The sequence below is a fragment of the Suricata suricatta genome, chromosome 11 (assembly GCF_006229205.1).
Source record: "Suricata suricatta isolate VVHF042 chromosome 11, meerkat_22Aug2017_6uvM2_HiC, whole genome shotgun sequence".
In the NCBI taxonomy this organism is placed as follows: Eukaryota; Metazoa; Chordata; class Mammalia; order Carnivora; family Herpestidae; genus Suricata; species Suricata suricatta.
The window spans coordinates 38799003-38818519 of record NC_043710.1 but is presented as its reverse complement, the minus strand read 5'-3'; positions in this window follow the sequence as shown (position 1 = coordinate 38818519).

The following is a 19517-nucleotide window of genomic DNA, read 5'->3' as shown; positions in this document are numbered from 1 at the left end:
ACTTATCAGGTGATGCACATTTAGGCTCTTTCCATGTTTTGGCTATTGTAGAAAGTGCTGCTATGAACATTGGGGTACATGTGCTCCTATGCATCAGCACTTCTGTATCCCTTGGGTAAATCCTTAGCAGTGCTATTGCTGGGTCATAAGGGAGTTCTATGGATAGTTTTTTGAGGAACCTCCACACTGTTTTCCAGAGTGGCTGCACCAGTTTACATTCCCACCAACAGTGTAGGAGGGTGCCCGTCTCTCCACACCCCCGCCAGCATCTGTAGTCTCCTGACTTGTTCATTTTAGCCACTCTGACTGGCGTGAGGTGGTCTCTCAGTGTGGTTTTGACTTGTATTTAGATAATGGGTTATTTTGAAGAAAACTACCGAGGGGCAGTCTTGTGGGACAGAAACACCATCAGTCCAGCTTTGAGCTCTGGCTCTGAGGTTTTTATAGGCTGCGTGACTTTCAAGTCACTTGCCTTCTGGAATTCTGTTTTCTCATCTACAACATGAGGGGGTAGGTGAGGATTGGAACTGGACATTGTTGTTTGAACCAGCAAGGATCTCTGTAACAATCGTTTTCTACCTCATGGGTAGAAAGAAATTTCTGAAGAAATCCTGTCCACCAGTGTGTGTTGTAATCATTTATTTCTTCTCTTATTTTGATTAACTCAAGATATGGAACCGTCTTAGACGCGGTGTCCAGAGAATGCAGGAAGTGGGGCTTGTTCTGGGAAAAGCCATCCACGAGGGAGTGAGGGTGGCAGTGGGAATGGGCAGGAGGGGGAGGGGGAGATCCATTTGGAACAAAGGCCTCCGTTCATCCCCAGGCGGTGCTGGTCAGAGGGGCTGCGGAGATGTCTCTGTCGGGTGAGGGTGCTGGGCCTGTGGACCAGACATCGGTCAGGCCGGGGCCACAAGCTTGGGTAAGACAGCTCCCTTCAGGCCAGTACAGCTCCTGGGGAGGGATGGGGCCATCAGCAGAGCTGGGGACATGAGGGCCTCTGCCCTGAAATTGGGATCTGGGCAGCACAGCACAAGCTCCACTATAATGACTGTGTGTTCTTGAGGAGCAAGAGACTGCAGTGAACCTCAGCCTATAGAAGATGTATACGTAGGGCCTGAGGGTCACTGTTAATTTTTATTAGATGTTTTGGAAGTAAAACATGTTCACGAGCCCATAGTTCTGCTCTGCCAGATACTTTAGGCCCGAGGAACCCAGGCCGAACATGGGCCCCTCCTTTGTAGCATTCTCCGAGGGTGTGGTTTTTATATACCAGAAACCCCAAGGAGATGCCACCAGCAGGGAGCAGTGTGGACTTCTCCAGTAGGCCTGCTTCTGTCCCCACGGTGCTTTGAGGAGGACGTGCCTTCCTCTGGCCTGCCAGCCCCAGTGCATGGCTTGTAGCGGGACTGAGTAGCGAGCTCAGCCCATACTCATCACCCGGGTCAGATCCCCTTGATCAGGCCACAGCCTGCACACCTGTCCATGGCAGCCTTGTCCTCCCATCTGTCTTTCCGGCTCCACAGCCTCCGTTTCCTCTACCTCTCAAAGCCTTCTCTCTTTTCCCTCTCTCCTGCTTGTCAGTGCGCTCTGACCCGTGGGAGTCAGGCAGGATGTCAGGGCTTTGAGAGTGTACCCTTTGCCGCTACCAGGAATCTCGCTCAAGGAAACAGTCGAAACAATGCAGGAAGATGCTCATCCCAATGTCATTTCTAAAAGTGACAGATTCAGACCATCCTAACTGGCAGCAAATGATAGGGGAATGGGGTATTCTGGTAGATCAACAAAATGGACCGTTATGCCACTTTTAAAAATTATATGGCAAGAGATATCATGAAAACATGTCTGTGGCTGGTAACAGTGCCGGCCACAAGACTTCAGTACACAACCTGATCACCATGATATGAAATAAGACTGAGAGGAGAATCTGAACTGTTCACGGGCCTGGGTAGAAACACCAGGGCAGTAGGTCCTGTCTCTCTGGGGGCAACAAAAACTTTCTGGCTGCCTGGTGAGTCTGTGGGCCCCTCACAGTGTGTTTTAAATGCATGAAATACACAACATAGGATTTCAAAGAAAACCAGTGATGCTGAAATATGGATATCAAAATATTGGAGCAAATTTGCAATATAGTAATGTGTGTGCTTCCTTTCACTACCTTAAGTAATAAGGATTATCTAGCAGGAGGTCAAATAATTACTGTGCCTATGAAGGAGTGACAAATGCAAGTAGAATTTCAAAATTTCTGCAAAAATGAAAATGGGACATAAAAATGCCTGAGATTTCTGTCAGTGATAATGTAGCTGGCACAACCAAGACTTACTGTGATTTGATGTCTGCATTCAGAATGGACGGAAATGCTGCATTTTCGTTAGAGACTGATGAAGGCAGTATGTCAGTTTTCCCCATCCAAGTTCATGTATCCTCTGAACGGATGCCGATTTTAAAACCCATACATCAAAGTCTTTCTTTCCTTTGCCTGCCTGCATTCCTTCCTTTCTTCTTTCCTTCCTTCCTCCCTCTCTCTCTTTTTCTTTCTTTTTTTCTCTTAATTTCCAAATTTTATGTAACGAACATGCACTACTTCTATAATGTAAAATAATCCAGGAAAATTAAAATTGAAAAAGCAAATGAACAAAGAAAATAAGATTCAGACTTCTCGGTCACTTGTGTCCTCAGGTGTCATATCATTTAGTCCCGGGCTAAATCTACAGGAGAGATGATGTCAGTAGAGCATTTTGCAGATGAAGGCTTTGAAGCCAAGGGAGGTTAAAGGTCTTGTCCAAGGTCACACAGCCGGTAAATGACAGAACCAGAACTTGAACCCAGGTCTGTCTTTCCAAGAGCCCAGACTTTTACCTGTTAGATCCCATGGATTCATCTAGTCTGTGGCCCATGATGAGTAAGTTGAATGTTGTGTTTGAACCCTTGGTTTATCACAAGCCCTGTAAAGCAGTTTTGATGTGACATCTCCCATTCTGAAGTACAGCTGCCTGTGATCAAATGCTGTCTCTGCAATTCTTGGTATGCTGGGCTTGGAATAAGAACACTCAGGGTTTCGGGGGCTTCACATCTGCTGATGGCCCGAGGAGGGGCATTCTCTTTCCCCAGCTGCTCTCTCCATTCTCCAGGAGTCTAAAGGCACCTCAGCTTGAGCTTCAGGCAGGAAGCTTTCTTCTGAGCAGTGACCATGACAAGCCATGGCTAAAGCCAGATCCAGACAGAACAGAAGGGAGCTGCAGCTCCAGTCGGGAAGCATGGGGATGAGGGTCAAGAGGGTTCCTGAGGGGATGACAAGATTCCCAAACCGCCTTCCTTTGCTTGGGGGCAGGTCATAGGCCAATAGAGGGCTGTAACAGTCAGTGGCCACTAGAGGGCAGCATTGAGTCATCATTACAGAGGGGCTTTCAGTCTGGTTACTATGTGAGGCCATGTGGAGCTTCCTCTAGGAGGAAGGGATGTTACTGTGGGACCACACTCTGGAGGGACAGTCTCTTCAATGACTCTGAGAGTCATGTCCTTTTATAACATGGTGCTTACAAATGCAGGTGATGGAGTTAGTCCGCTTGGGTTTAAACCCAGCACTGCCATTTGTTGGGTGTGTAACTTGGGGCAAGTTATTTAAACTTTCTGTGCCTCCGTTCCTCCATGGGGTAGATATGAAGACTAAACAAATTTATACAAATTAGGCACGGTTTTATTTGTTTACTTTTGCAAAATAAATCACCCAGCACAGCAACTAGTTGTTCATGATTCTGCAGTCAAAGCAGAGTCACATGGGGTGCAGCTCTCTCCCCCATGTAATGTTGGCTGGGACAGTTCCAGTGGGGCTAATGATCCATGAAGCCTTCCTCAAGTGCACTGTAGCTCAGCCAGGGGCTTGCTGCACCTCTGTGTCCAGCAGGGCGGTCAGAATGCGTTTACATGGTGGCTCAGGACTCCTACAGAATGAGTCTGAAAGCTGTCACTCTCTTAAGGCTTAGACTAGGCGCTAACAGAGAGGAACGTGTACCACATTCAGTAAGTCGAAGAAAGTTGCAAGACCAGCCCAGATTCAAGACATAAGCCCCATTTCTCAATGGGAGTACTGCCTTGCACTTCGGCGATGGGAGGAAATGTCGGTGGCCATCTCTGCAAACAGTCCAGCGCAGATACCTGGAACAGTGCCTGGCACAGACGAAACTCTCCATAAACGGTAGTCGCTACTGCAGCTGAGCGGGCCAGGCTGAGGCACGACAGAGATCTTCCCAAGTTCACACCGCGGGCAAGGGGAGAACTGGAATCCAAACCCAAGTCTTTCCGAATCCAGAGCACATTCACTTACCTCATCATCCGTACAAGCTGTGTGCCTTTGGTCAAGCCATTTAACCTCTCTGAGCCTTTTTCTCCTCACGTGATATCAGATGAATATAGTAGAGACAACTGCTTCGTAAAATTATTGTGTACATTAGAGAAGGAAATGCCCAGGAAATCGTCTCGTAACCTATGAAGCATTGTGGGAGCAGGCATTATTTGGCAATATTACTTTGAGCCTCATTCATCTGGAATTTGCCTCTGGCTGATAGAATCTGGATTCCTGCTTTCCTCCTTTGACACAGCAGTGGAACGAGGGTGCCTGAGGGTAGAGGGCTGGAGTGGGTACATATAGTGCGTAACCCGCAAGCAAGAGCCATTTCCGAGCCTTTGGGAAGCAGCCTTTGACATGAAGTTAATTGCAAGCCACTCTCATCTGTTTAGTAAGGAGTTTCCCAGAAACCTCTTTATATAAAAGATGAATCTGGAGACAGGAAGTTGCTTTCTTTTGAAGTCTCTGGGCTTTTCTCTTTGTCAGGGCCAGTCTGGTGTTTGTACTGTCTCCTCTGGTGAGTCTCCAGAGCCCCCTCGGTAACCCGCTCTGTGCCCTGAACCCTTCTGCCTCTTTGGAGGGTGGACAGACAGACTTCCCTCCACTCCTGTCTGTTCTACTTGAATCTCCACTTCCTGGATGGCCTCTCCCTTAGCCATTCACCTCACGTGCCTGCCTGCTGGAGCTGCAGCGACCAGAAGCTGTGCTTTTATTAAATTTCATCCCCAGCAAAATTGCATTTGGTAGTTTTCCAAGTTATGACTTCCTAATTAGCTCTTTGTTGAAGCTATTTTTCATTACTTCGCTCGGAGTCCATGGTAAAATAGTCCCCATTTTCTTGATGGCTTGGCCTCCTTTGATTATTTCCCCCACTTAAAAAAAAAAAAAAAGAGAGCAAGAATATGCTTCCTGAGACATCTGATAACTAATCATAGTTTTGGAAAAACCCTGCTTTCCCAGGTTAGCAGCAGCACAGACATCTGCTTCCTGCGTGCAGGAAAACAGCATCTCCTGGGGGTGTGGGCAGGGGCTGGGAGTTGGGCTTTGCAAACTTTCTGGGTTCAAACCTTGACTCTGCTGTTTCCCAGCTGTGTGATCTCGGGTCAGTTAGTCAGGTTCTCTGGGCCTCGGTGTCTCATCTTTACAATGAGAAAGATAAGTACATACCTCAGAGGTGTGCTGCGTAGCTCAACTAAGGCTCTATCTATAAAAGCCCTGCCCTGGAGAATGCCCTCAACAATACTGGCAACCCTTATTGTATCCTGAGGGTAAAATGAAATACCATGAGGGGGCCAGGGTGGCTCAGTTGGTTGAACATCCTACTCTTGATTTAACTCAGGTCATGATCCCAAGGTTGTAGGATCAAGCCCCATGTGGGGTCTGCACTGAGCGTGAAGCTTGCCTGAGGTTCTCTATCTCTTTCTCTCCCTCTCTCTCCTCCTCCCTCCCTCACTCCCTCCCCCTCTCTGCCCCTCTCCCCTGCTTATTCATGCTTCCTCTACCTCTAAAAAAAATAATAAATAGCTGAATGGCCTTGAGTAACTCACATTAGCTTTCTGGATATCTGGACTAGATAATGGGTTACAAATTCAGCAGGCAGGGATGCACTGGGAATGAGTAAAGTGGACCTGGTAGAAGAAATGTTATGCTAATAGGCATTACTATACAAAAACGTTCCGAAGTTAAATAAGTTTGGGAAACTCTGAGTTGAACAAAATGCAGCAAGTATCTTTATGCAGGATTCTTCTGAGCCTTTAAAATGCCCATCTGTGGGGCACCTGGGTGGTTCAGTCAGTTAAGTGTCTGACTTCAGCTTAGGTCAGGATCTCACAGTTTGTGAGTTCAAGCCCCGTGGTCATGAGCTGTCAGCACAGAGCCCAGAGCCTGCTTTGGATGCTGTGCCCCCCCGCCCCTCCCCCGCTCATAATCTGTCTCTCTCTGTCTCTCAAAAATGAATCAACATTAAAAAAAATTTTTTTAATAAAATGAAATGCCCACCTGCACAATGAATAAAGGAAGGAGAGAATGCGTGTCTGGTGTTTTCCAAACTTCTCTGACCACAGACCCCTTTTCTCACAAGACTAGTGTTATACTGAATGCACGTGGCAAGTTCCCGGCCTGATCTTAACTGTCCCTTCCACTTCTGACGTTCAGCCAGCCCTCTTTCACTTGGGTCTCTATGGTCAGAAAGAAGAATTTCTCATAGATGGTCAAAGACAGGAAGCATGTGGGGTTTTTCCTTTTATTGTTCATTTTCACCAACATTACAACCAATTCTAATCCAATGGCAGTGTAGCTCGGCGTGGTCAGCTGTGGCTGAGGCACGAGTGTGGGCTTACATGCTCCTAAACAGGCTGAACCTCCATCGGAGACAGAAGTGGGGGGTCTGGTGGGAGGCCGGCAAAGGGGCACAGTGCTGGGGGCCCTCCGTTACTTGGGGAAACCCAGGAATCGTCCGGACTTCGCATTTGCTGGTATATATATATATATATATATATTTGCACTGCTGGACTCCGCACCTTGGCCTAACAGGGGTGAGGTTCAGAAATTTAAGTCCCACACCAAAGGCCATTTGAGGCTGGCTTTGGCTTTTATTGCACTCATACTTTGACTGAATGTCTCCCTGTTAGTGAGAGAAGTAAATCAGTGCACATTCTATGCACACTCACTATTGCCAGGCATCCAGAAGTTGCTTAATTGTTTCCGTGAACTTGTTTAATTTAGGTATGATGGGGAGTCCCTAGCATCTCAGTTGAATTGCGGTGAACCCCAAACTCCTTAGCCCACGGGTAGCTAAAGCCCTTCCTAAGATTTCTGCTTCTTACACCTCTTGGACACTGAGTGCATTGAATGGGACCTCTGCCCTGCACCCTCTTTTTTTTTTTTCACCTCACAGGATCATTGAGAGAGTTGAGGGGGGTAAGCCAGGTTAACAGCTTGGCATCTTGCTAGTGCTTAATAAATACTAGCTGCTACTAATGGTATTGTTTAGGCATAGTCCCTGTTTTCAGCTATCCACATGGAGGCCACATGAAGGTCCTGGGGGGGTCCCAGGAGCCGGTCCCCCACTCTATCTTGCTCTCCCCCTCTCAGGGGGCATGCACTAGTGTAAGAGGTCTGGACCCACCCTGTCTCCCACTGGTGGCAGGGGTCTCGCTGGGTGCAGTGACAATGGCCATCTGCAGGGGGAGCAACACACGCATTTCCATGCAAGGCCTGCGGTGATCTCTGGGGATGGGAGCTCTCTACGGGACTGGGTTGAAGCTGGAATCAGCATGTTTTCTGGAATCTTCCTCCCATTGTGGAGAGGAATAGCTGGGGATATTCAGAAGACAAGGTGCGGCTTTTCCTCTTGTGGCTCGAAGAGTGAGGACTTGAGCTGGTTGGATGCTGGATCTCCCCCCTGAGGCCCCCGAAAGCACCTTATTAGCTGTTGATTTCATTCTCACCACCCAGTCTGGCTGTGGCAGGCCCTCCGCAGAGGCTGCGGTGCCTTTCTAAGGAGACTCCTGGCAGAGCTGCCATCTGGGCCTCCTGTCCTTGTTTCCATCTGAAGGAGCCGAGCTGTGTGGGTGGCTCAGCATACTTAGCCACCTCCCTTCACCTCCGAGGGGGGCGGAGAGAGGGTGGAGGGAGGGAGGTGTGCAGACCTGCCCTCTGATCCTGAGCCCAGTCAGTTTGCTGCCATTCCCTCCGAAATGAGATGAGGAAACTGATCCCCGTGGTTTGAGCACCCCTGTGTCCTTGGAAGCTCAGAGAGGTCTGGTGACTTCCCTGGAGCAACACAGCTAGCCAGCAAAGATAATAATGCCATATGCCACCAACCGAGAGCCTCACAGATTGGTAGGCTACATGGCAGCCCTAGCACATGCGCTCAATCTTACACCCCAGTTTGGAAACCCCAATCTCTGTCCACCCTAAAGCCCCTATTCTGCCCTCAACTCCACACTGCCCTCAGGACCACTCTCCTATTTCCCCAGACTTTCAAATTACTGAAATTCCCAATTGCCCCACAACGTTAAGTCCCTTCTTCCTTCTTATCCAAGTGCACTTTGGTGAGAGTGGGGTAGTGGCTCCCTTGCGGTCTTGGTTTTTGATTTGCCTGCAATTCCTAGTCTTGAAAGCTCATGGCTAACCTCTGCCCATGAGTCACAGCATCTTGAGGAGGGGCCCCTTCATCACCTGAGAAGCCCGCTCCCTTGCGCCCCCTTCCATGGCTATCTGGCATGGGTCCAGTTGGATTTGACCACAATGATAAACTAACAGCCCTCCTTTCTGTTGCGGAAATTAATGCCAGTGAAATGGCTTCCTCGTGCCACTTGCTGCTTTGAACACACCACTAGAATAAATTGTGCGCCCACAGGTGTGCTTTGTGAGCACCGATGAGATGCGCTTTTCGAAGGGACCGCAGTGAGCTGACCACAGCACATCTCCATTTTCCTCCCTGCTGTCTCTCCATCCCCTGAGGATGCCAGCTGCTGCCTGATGTCTAACAGCGGCTGGAGGAAATGACCCTGTGGTGTAGATGGGGCATGGATGCTCCTTCAAGATGCCCTGCAAGACAGTACCCGGTATCCCTGTCTGAAGGCTGGCCTTGGTGGCCGTTGTAATTTACAGTGGTTACAGGTTACAGGCAGGATAACGGACTCTCGTCTCTAATGACCCCTCTGAATCCAAAGGAGACTGAGGCTGACTATCACCATAAGCCTTCAATTTATCTGTGGACACCGTTTGGCTCAGTTATGAGATTCTTTCTGTCGCTGGGACAGCCACTCCAGTGTCAGAGGGGCAGGGAGCCAGGCAGCTTGTGGTAAATGGCTTCATCTTGGTACTGCCTGGGGACTCAAGCATTTCTGACCTGCTGGTCATGTAGGAAGTTCATGTGGTGGCGCAGAGAAAGACCAGAAGAGAATGAACCTTATCGAGCAGATGTTATTCTGGGTGCTCCCGTCTTATAGTCACCTCATGAAGATGTTTGTATAAACTCCATCTAGGTAGAGGACCCAGGAGAATGGAGGCCTGGAGACACATATTTATGAGCCCATGGTCACCCAGGTCGCGTGGGAAGGTTCTAGGAGCAAATCTAGGTAGCTCTAACCCAACTCCGTGCACTTACACTGCTGTCTGTGAGATCGAACTTCCCAAGGATCACAGAGGTGTGTCATCATTTGCTTTATGGAAAGGGGCCCACACTTTCTGTTGCTGTCACTTCCGCAGGCCGCGAGAACGCCACCCCGGCGAGGGAAATCGACGTCAGACCAGAGACTGGACAACGGAAGGTCATTTCCGAAATATTTATCCGTGCAAAGTAAATATTTCTGTCTCCATCAGTCCAGAACTTCCCAGTTGACGGATTCACAGAGACTTCTTTTTCTTGTCTCTTAAACATTTAGCCGTCACCAGAGACAGGGTGGCCCGGCACAACTGGTTCTTTTCATTTTTGACTGTGGACTTCTTGCAGCCAAAGCAAGAAAGGCAGGCAAGTGACCCAACTAGGGTCCCAACCAAGGACTTGGGGCCGGGGCTGTGGGAGAGAGGTGCCAGGTTGGGTCCCGTGTGGTAACCCTGGGGGAAGGAAGACTCACCTACCCGGAGAGCCAAGCGAGGGTATACGTGGTTCTTTGAGGCCCTCATGCAGACTGACTACTATAATGTTCTCCATCAGTTCCGTTCCCTTCTCTCCTCTCTCCTCAGACGCTCTCAGAGAGGTTGAATCACTTGCCCAGGGCTTGCAACTAGTTAGTCCTGGCTTTCTACCTCCCTAGGGATGCCCTGGCCTACTGCTCTTACCACTCTGTAACCAAAAGGCCCTTGTCCCCAGGCTCAGCCTCGGACATCTCACTATGTCCCTCTCTGCTCCGGCCATGCTGTTTGTCAAGCCCTCCAACATACTTTCTTCCTTGTCTTTAGAGTTCGCTTGGGCTGCTCCTGCTGCCTGGGACTCTCTTCATATTATCCTCTCGGAATAGAAAAGGTCCTCAGGGAAACTTCATCCAGTCACGTCAGCTTAAAGAACCCCTCTTCTGAGGGGGTCTCCTGTCACTGAGCTCCCTGCTCACCCAGCTGCACGTACTCTGCCCTGCCTCACTCCTTGTTAAAGGCTCCCCGCGCCCCTCCCCCTCCTCCTAATGCTGAGCACACTGAGTGTGACTTCTCATTTCATTTTCTAATTCCCCAACTGTGGGCCCTCTGAGGGCGGAGGCTTCTTCACACCTGCAACCCCAGCAACTGATGCACGGCCTGACCCCCCTAGTAGGTGCTCAATAAACACCGAGTGGATGCAAGTGTGAGTGAGCAAGCGAGAGAGTAAGGACGGACCTGTGCTCATTTGTCGCCGTGGTTCCCTGGGCCTGGCACACCCTCCCTCATGCTTCACACTGATGTTCTGTGTGAGTCTGGTGAAAGGGCTCATCAGCCTGTGCCTCAGTTTCCCCATCTGTCAAGTGGAAATAGTGATGGTGTATATCAGAGCTTCTGGCACTGGGCCTGGCATGTGGTAGGGGTTTACCAAGTGGCAGTGATTTTGTTATATTGTGATATTAATTAGGATAATCACCTAGGGAAACCTATGTCAACATGTTGAAGCCTGCCAAGGACAACTTCCCAGAAACAGCAAACCGCCAGACCAACAGGGGACATCAATTCTTTTGAAAAACTGGCCACAAATTACATTTTACAAAATCTCATTGACTTTCTGTTTGGGAAAGGCTTGGTCTTTGAAACCCAATGAGGACTCTGCATTGGCATTTGAGCCCCCTTTCGTCCAGGTGTGCCCTGGCTGCGTCCACTGTCTGCAAAGTCCCCTCCGTCCCCCCAACGGCTAAGGGCCACCTTCACCACTGCCTGTACTTCTCATCTCAGAAGTCACCTTCTTAGCCAGCTGTCCCTGGACACCCTCTCTGACATTCCAGCTGCCTCTGCTTTACTTCCTAACCACCCTCTCACTGTATTTTTCCTTCTCCACATATTATCCGACCTGCTATGTCATCTGTATCTCACTGATGGTCCCCTCTCCTTCCCCAGCCCCCTAACTAGATGGCAAATCTTTTGACCATTTGGCTCATGGCCTTTTCTCCAGTGCCCAGAATGTGCTGGGCATGGAGCATGGCCTCCGTGGGTGCTTGTTGCATACTCGAGTGTGTGGGTGGGAAGGTTGACTTGCTGGCAGGTTCTGAATTCAGAACCCACTGAATACAGGTATATGTTTAGCAGAGAGAACCAATCTTCCCCGAGCTGTCTCTCCGGACCAGCTTCGGGCAGTGCTTGCCACCTCACTTCCTTCCACCTTCATGGTAGCCTCATGGATGAGAAAGATTAAGAGAGATTAAGAAGCTGATCTGTCACACGGTGTATGGGCAACAGAGCTTAAGGACTGTGCCCTCCCACCCTGGATGGAAGGCACTGCCTTCGCCCTCCGCTGCACCCCAGCCTGTCAGGGAGGCCTCTGTGGGTGGTTTCTGAGCTGGCTGCATTGCAGGGCCAGAAGGCCCATCCCTCCTCACCTGTCTGTGTGCGGAGGCGTTTTTGGCGTGTGCGCTGAGTCAGGTGGCCTGAGCAGCTTTCAGCAGTCGGAGGTGGCAGCCTAATTATGGGCTCCGGGAGCAGCGGGTGGATGCACCAGGGACTGTCTGCAAAGTCCGCCTAGAACCGTGGCCTGGAGCAGGGCTCCCTCCACCTCATTCCGTGGGGCGTGGGGGGCAGGGCCGGGACAGGCAGCGTGCTAGTGTGAAGGGTGTTTTCCTTCAAAGGAAGACGTTAGACAAGAGTTAGAAAGACCTGGGTTCTGATCCTGGCTCTGCCCTGACTAGTTGTGTGGAATTGACCACGTTTGCTGAATATCCCTGGGTCCTCTGCTCATACAACCCCGTGGTGAAGCATGCATACCTCCCAGACTGGGGCTGTGATGCACGAGACAACGTATGCAGCATGCCTACCGCGGGCGCAGAATAACTGGTAGCTATTTTATGTTCATCCGCCGCAACATGTGGCTTCCTGTCCTGTGAAATGTAGAATGAAAGGTTTCATTCAGCAGAACAGGCCTGGCACACAGTAGGCACTGAATAAAGGTCAGTCCCCCAGCTCTTCCCCTTCCCATCCTTCAGCACCAAGTTCCAGGCCTCTTCTTCCCTGGGGATGTGATACTCTGCCTGGAGGCTTTCTGTGGGCTCCTGGTTAATGGGGGACTGATATGGTCATTTTGGAGCTATTGTGGTAGAAGCCCCCTCCCTTCTTCCTTCTGTTCTCTCCTTTCTTCCCTCCAGGTTTTTACTGAAAACCTACCAAGTGTCAGGCACCATGTGAGGCACTGTGACCATAGCTGTGGGCAAGACATGATCCTTGTGAATGTCATGGAGCTCAAGTGTAAGTTGGAGTCTGGTGAGGAAGGAGAAAATAAACAGGTATACAAGGAAGTAAAATAAGCTTTATAAGAGCAGAAAACAGAATCGTATACTAGGAGCTAAGGGGAGGGCTAGGAAAGCTACTTTAAATGGGGAGCCAGGAATAGCATCGTTAAGGAAGCAATATTTGAATCCAGACTTGAAAGATCACGGTAGGCCAACCACGTTCAGCCTTGGGAAAAGGGTTTTCGGACTGAAGGAGCAGCATGTGCAAAGGCCCTTGGGAAGGATGTACTTTTTAGTGGGAACAGGGGGCCCCAACATGAAGCTCCAGTTCTGCTCCCCCGGCTCGGGCAAGGCAGGCAGGCTTCTTCCTTGAGGCTCGGCTGCACTTAAGCTCCTGCTCCCAGGATGTCCTTTCTGCACTTACTTTGCTGCAACTGGCAGAGGTTAATCATGTTCGTGTCCCTCAGGACCCCTGCCAAAGCAGGCCCTTCTCACAGATGCTGGTTTAGAGGGATTGTTTTTGGAAGACGAGATTCCAAACTGGTCCTATTTCCTAATGGCAGGCAAAAGAATGCTGGGCTAGGCTGGCATCTGGCACAGGTGGGAGGGGCCAGGTCCTGCCATTGCAGGGAGAAGCAAGTCAGGCTCCGACGGCCCCCCTCCTGCCAGAATGCCAACCAGACCTGCGGGTCCTCCATTTGAGGTGCCCCCTGGCCCCTCCCTCTTCTTCTCTGCGTGCGCCCTCCTGCCTAGCTCCGTGCCTTTGCCGACCTTGTCATCTGTTCCCACATGGGAAGGTCAACTCCCTCTCCCCGGATCTGCTCAAATTCTGCCTCCTATAGGAAGACTTTACAGACACTCCCTGGGGGAACCTGTTCTCATTTAGTCTCCTCATTTCTCTTATGCCCTTGAAGGCATTGGCCATAGTGTCCATTGAGTTGGGGAGACTGAGTTCCACCTACAGTGTGAGTGCCCTGAGGGCGGGGGCTCCCAGGTTTGCATCTCTGCCTTCCCAGGGCTCCGCACATCATTCATTCAGCAAGTGTTTATTCATACAGCAAATTTCTACTCTGTCCCAGTTTCCACGAGCAGCAACGAGGGGAGAGCTATGGGTAAAGCATGCTCCTTGTTCTTAGCTTACTCCTGGCTCGGTGCAGGGGCAGGCCATGGAGAGACCGATGACACAGAGGGCGGAGCGGATCAGGGTGCATGCCCTCCTAAGGGGTGCCCAGGAAGGTTTCTCAGAAAAGTGATAACTGTGACACATAGACTGAGGACAGTGAGAGTCAGGGGTAGAAAGGCTGGCACCAGATCTCCCGCGTAGCACGTGGCAAAGCGGGCTCTCAAATCAGGACCCCAAAGTGCCAGAGTGGGTTTCCTTCCTTCCACACCCCCTCCCCCAAGTCAGCACACTCCTCTCTGATCCTGACCCGCAGGGTAAGAAGGAAAAGTGTCAGGCCCACTTGCTCGAAGCCTGGGCAGCCTTGCCACATTCTGCTGCAAAATCTTCTGTTTCCAAGCAACTTCAGCCTTGCGGTGACTCACCAGGTCCTTGGAGTCACAGAGACCGTCAACAGAATCTGAGGCCAGTGAACAGATTTCCCACCACAGGGTATTGTGGGACAGCTTGCTTCCCACCCACGGCTTTTTTTTTTCTATTTCAAAATAATGCATACTAATTATAGAAAATTTGGGGAGAAAATACAAATCACCCATCATTTCACTACCCAGAAATAACCATTGTTAACATTTCGGTGAACTGAGATAGTTACTTTGGGATTTTTATTTAGAAGTTGCTACAATATACAATTACAGCTTATTAATTTATGCAAATATATGAATATAATTAACTTGTATATATTTAGCATATTGTAATGATTTGCACACTCTACTGCCTAGAAATCTGACAGAAAGAGAGAGTGAAAGAAGTCTTTCTTGTTGCAAACCTACTGTGTGCCCAGCTGTCACCACCACTCCTCATACTAATAATGCTGGAATCGAATTCTGTGATAAAGCAGACATTCTCTCATTTATCCTGATAGTGACCCATCAGATGTTTATTGTTCTTATTTCCATTTTACAGATTAAAAACCAAAATAAATGAGGCAAGATCAGTAAGCCCTGAACCAAGAGCACAGAGCTGGCACGCAAGGGGCCTGGGAGTGCGCTCCTGGTCTGTCTGCTTTCAAAGTGCATGTTCGTTCTCTATGTCCTGCAGTCACCACGTCCTTATCAGAGGCCTCAGAGAGAGCACATGTGCTGCCCTCAGAGATGGCCAAGGGGAGATGACTAATGGCCATCCACTAGATGCCGCCATCTTTTCTCTATCCAGCCCTCTGAGGGACTCAGCCCTGGGCCAGCCTCTGGGGGACTCCCAGGGAATAGGCTTATCCCTATTGTCTGAGGTCGCTGAGACACCTCCGCCTTCAGAGGAGGGAAAGGGTCACAGAGGATCTGCTAAGAGCTGAGGCAGTCACAGCACTTAAAAAAGAGTGTCTGAGGTTGTAGAGTCCCCAGGAGATACCCCTGCTGGCCGCTGGCCATAAGGCCTCCCAAAATAGATCTCCTGTCATGATTACAGCAGCCCAAGGCCTGACCCTAAGCCTGTAGGGCCCAGAAGCTGCCTCACGCCAACCACCTCCCGCAGACCAGTCGATACTGCAGACGTGAAAGCATTGATCTGCAGGGTGTTGCAGCCTGGATTCTGCAGGTCGAGACAGGATTATAGGGGCGAGTGGTGTTCCAGGGGTAACACCTTGGAAAGAAAAGGGCAGAAAGCGTGCTCGTGCAGGACAAGCCTGGGTTGTGATGCAGACAGGACCTAGCCTCTGCCAGCCCAGGGGAGAGTCTGTGGCCAAGCAGAGATTGCCGCCAGAGGGGTCCCACACTGGACAAAAGGGGCTGGGGCCTTGCTCGGTCACTGAGGAAAGCTTGCCCGGGGGTGCACCGCACACCCTGCAGCTGGGCATCCAGCCCTTTTTGGCAGGAGGATTCAAGCCAGGCGCCTCTGTCTGCCACACAAGGAGAAATCACACCAGTGCAGGGTCTGGAAGGCTCCTGTTGGCTTCGTCGGTGAATTCACCCCACACAGAACAGCAATGTGGGAAGCTAACTATGATCCGAAGGGTACGGGGTGGGCATGGAATCAAACGATAGGAATTTTAAAACCCAAACCCTTAACAGCACCAGGTTAAGGTAGTCTGACAAGGTGACAAGCTGACTTGCTCTTACGTTAGGCTTTTATTGCCGCCTGTATTCGTTTGCAAGGGCTGCCGTGACAAAATATCAGAGATTGAATGGCAGCCCTTGCTGCCATTTCTTTTATCTCCGTTCTGGAGGCTGGAAGTCTAAGATGAAGGGCTGGCACACTCGGTTTCCTCTGAGTCCTCTCTCCTTGGTGCTTAGAAGGCTGATCTCTCACTCCCTCTTCACGTGGGGCCCCTGATGTCTCCCTGTGTGTCCTGCTTTCCTCTTCTTATAAGCATGCCGCTCAGGCTCGTGAATTTCTAGGGGACGTAGTTCAGCCCTTAACAACTCCTAGCCCCTCTTTGCTGGACGGAGTCTGCCAAATGTAACTGACTCGGATACCGGTCTTGCCTGGAGGAGGCCGTGCCGCCTCTAGGAAGCAGGAATGGCTGATGTGGGATAAACTTGTAAAGAGATACCTGGCCATGAAGACCCTTAGATGTCAGACTAACGAAGTTGTATTTTCTTCTGAAAACCAAGGGGGACTCTTGGTGGGACAGTGGTTTGATCAGATGCATATTTTTGGAAGATCACTTTGCCCACCACTTGGACCATGGATCAAATGAGGCAGGACAGGAAGGAGGAAGGCTCATAGTGAAGAGAGGATTGGGCTGGTCCAGAGAAGAGATGATGAGGCCTGAACTGGGGTGGTTGCCCTGGGAATGAAGAAGAAAGCATGACTTTCAGAACCTTTTAAAATACAGCCTTCCACAGTATGGTGGCAACATTCAGGTGTCTGATAAGCTCAGCAAACAACATAACCTCGTCGCATGAGTCATCTTTTTCACAACAGAATATGTCCTCCAGGTGAAATCTTAAATGGGAAATACACAAACAGGTTCTATAGACAGGTTATATTTTGTTTTGGCAAAAGTCATGATAGGGGTCCTCAACCTCTGCCCATTGGGGCGACCATTGTCTCCCAGTGGGGTCTGGAGACTGTTCCCACCCTTAGGGTTCCTCTCCCTCCACTCCTTCCTCCATCTGGGGGCACACATTTACCTGGCACACATTGGTACTACCACATCTCAACCAGATGGTGACATCTGCTGCCCTGAGCCCTCTCTGTGCCTCCCTGCTCCATAGCCTCCAAATATGGAGCCCCCTGCCATAGTTCCCTAGACCTCCCAACAGTCCAGCAGCCAGTGGGGCAGGTTCAGGCGCATGGAGGGGCTCCGGGACCCTGTTCTCCAGCACTGCGGCCCGTGTCTGTTGACTGGTTGGTCTGTGGCAATGATTAAATCTATAGAAAATCACTAGTCCTTGTATCTTGCACACCAGCCATTTCCAGCCATGGACATGGTTCTCAGAAATACCATGGTGTTTGTTCCTTCTCTTGGGAATGCTTTCCTCTCCTTTCTGCCTGGCCAGCTCCTGCACACCCTGCAGGACTTAGCACACATCTCCTCCTCCGTGAGGCCTTCCCTGCTGCTCCCAAGGCAGTGCGCATGGTTCTCTTTTAAACCTAATTCTCTATGGTCCTTTTTGTGCCCAATGACATGGATCTGTCTTCTTGTTTAATTTTGTGTGTGTGTGTGAGAGAGAGAGTGAGAGAGCGAGCAAGCCCATGTGCACACACATGCACAAACACATAGGGGAGGGGCAGAGAGAGAGAGAAAGAGAGAGAGAGAGAGAGAGAGAGAGAGAGAGAGAGAGAGAGAGAGAATCTTAAGCAGGCTCCATGCCTAGTGCCGAGCCTGACGTGAGGAACATGACCCTGGGAACATGACCTGAGCCGAAATCAGGAGTCTGACACTTAGTGAACTGAGCCACCCAGGCGCCCCCTGCCTGTCTTCTCTACCCAGGTTTTTTTCCCCCAAAAGGGCAGACAGAGCCTTTCTATTATTCTTTCTCCAGAACAGAATACATAGTAGGTTCATAGAGTTGAAAGGACTGTCTCTGTGGCCCTAAAAAAGTGTGTGGGGCTCTTCCATTCAGCTGTTTCTGGGCGAGCAGTGCTGGTTCTGTATTTCAGAGGAGGGTTCTCCCTTCTCTGCCGTGTCCCCGGAGGAACGGAGATACCTCACAGCAGCACTTTATCCCCTCAGCAGAGCACGCCGGGTCCCCAGGACGGCGCCTGGCACGCAGAATGTCCTTCATCCATGTTTGTAAAAGCCCAAACAATCCGAATGATGCCGCGTTGGTGATGAGAACGCAGGTAATATCACCACAGCCCCATGACGGGAGTCTAACCCTGTATTTACTTATTTATTTATTTATTTATCTATCGCAAAAGGAAACTGAGGCTCAGAGAAGTTACATGGTTTGTCCACGGTCACCGTGTTAGTAAGTGATGGAACTCCAAAAGCCAAGTTCTTGGTTAGGCTCTGCCCAGCACTCTGTCCGCTTCCCCGTGGGGCTGTTATTTGAGATCTCCCTCCTCTCATGTCTGTCCTCCGTGAAGGAACCTGCCAGCTCACGCTCTCTCCCTGCCTGAGGCCAGGTGCACAGCACAGGATCGGGAGCCCTGAGTGGGAGCGCCCGCTGGGCATCCAGGTGGCCGTCCTGGCCTCTGGGCTCTGTCCCGGCTTCGTCTGGGTCCCCTGGACTATCACGGACAGCTTCTCTTCTTCCTCTGTGTCCTTCACCATCGATCTTTTTCACAGCTCTGCTTCCCCTCTTGTCAACAGATCTCTCACAAATGTTTTCCATCACTGCTGGCTATTTTTATCCCTTTATCAGAGTTATTTCCTTTGGTAAATAGCTCCCTGGCACAGGGGTGGGCAGCCTCGCTAGGGCGCCAGCAAGCACACGCAGGCAGGAGGTGCGGGGCCGGCGGGCATCCAGGAGAGGGAGGAACGCACGGCAGGGGCCAGGCCCGGCGCTGGGGGACTGTGTTCTGTTCCGATGGCAGTGGCCGGCCGTGGTGGAGCAAGATGCTCATTCATTCCCCCATTTCAATTTGTTAAAACCATTCTTCCCGAAGGCAGCGTGTGCTGAGGGCCTCGGAAGCAGACAATCAGTGACAGGCGCCCAAAATAGCCTCGGAATCAGCAGCGTTTTGTTTTGCTCCAGGCTTTTCATGCCTGCAAGGGGAGGAAAGAAAGGATCCAGAGTGTTTTCTGCGTCCAAACACACATCTTTTTCACAATAAGACAAATGACTCGTATTCCTGCTATTAAATCCAGCAGCGCCCCCTCCCCACCCCACCCCTTCTCTGAAGACCGCGCCAACATTTCCTTTTGTGGCTGCGAGAGGAGAGAACGGCTGCTCATGCCGGCTGCAGCACAAGGAGCCTCGGCCTCCCTGGCCTCCCCGGCTGGCCTTTTACAAGCCAGGATTTTAATAAATTAGCGCCAGCACAAGCTGCGGTATCACCTCCCCAGGAGGGGCTGTGAGCAAGCGCAGGCCCTGCCAGAGGGGATGGAGCTGGCCGCTTGCTGGTGGAAGCCCCTAGGCCCAGCCCAGCTCACACTAGCCCTTGCTCTCCCGCCTGGCCGCTGTCACTGTGCCCCTCTCAGCACTTACAGGACTGGCTTCAGGGGGAGACCCCTTGGTGGCCCGGGAGGCTCCATGCATCAGGAGCATCAGGAGGAGTCCCAAGGGGACAGCAGGACACCTGGACTCGAGTCTTACCCCTGCTC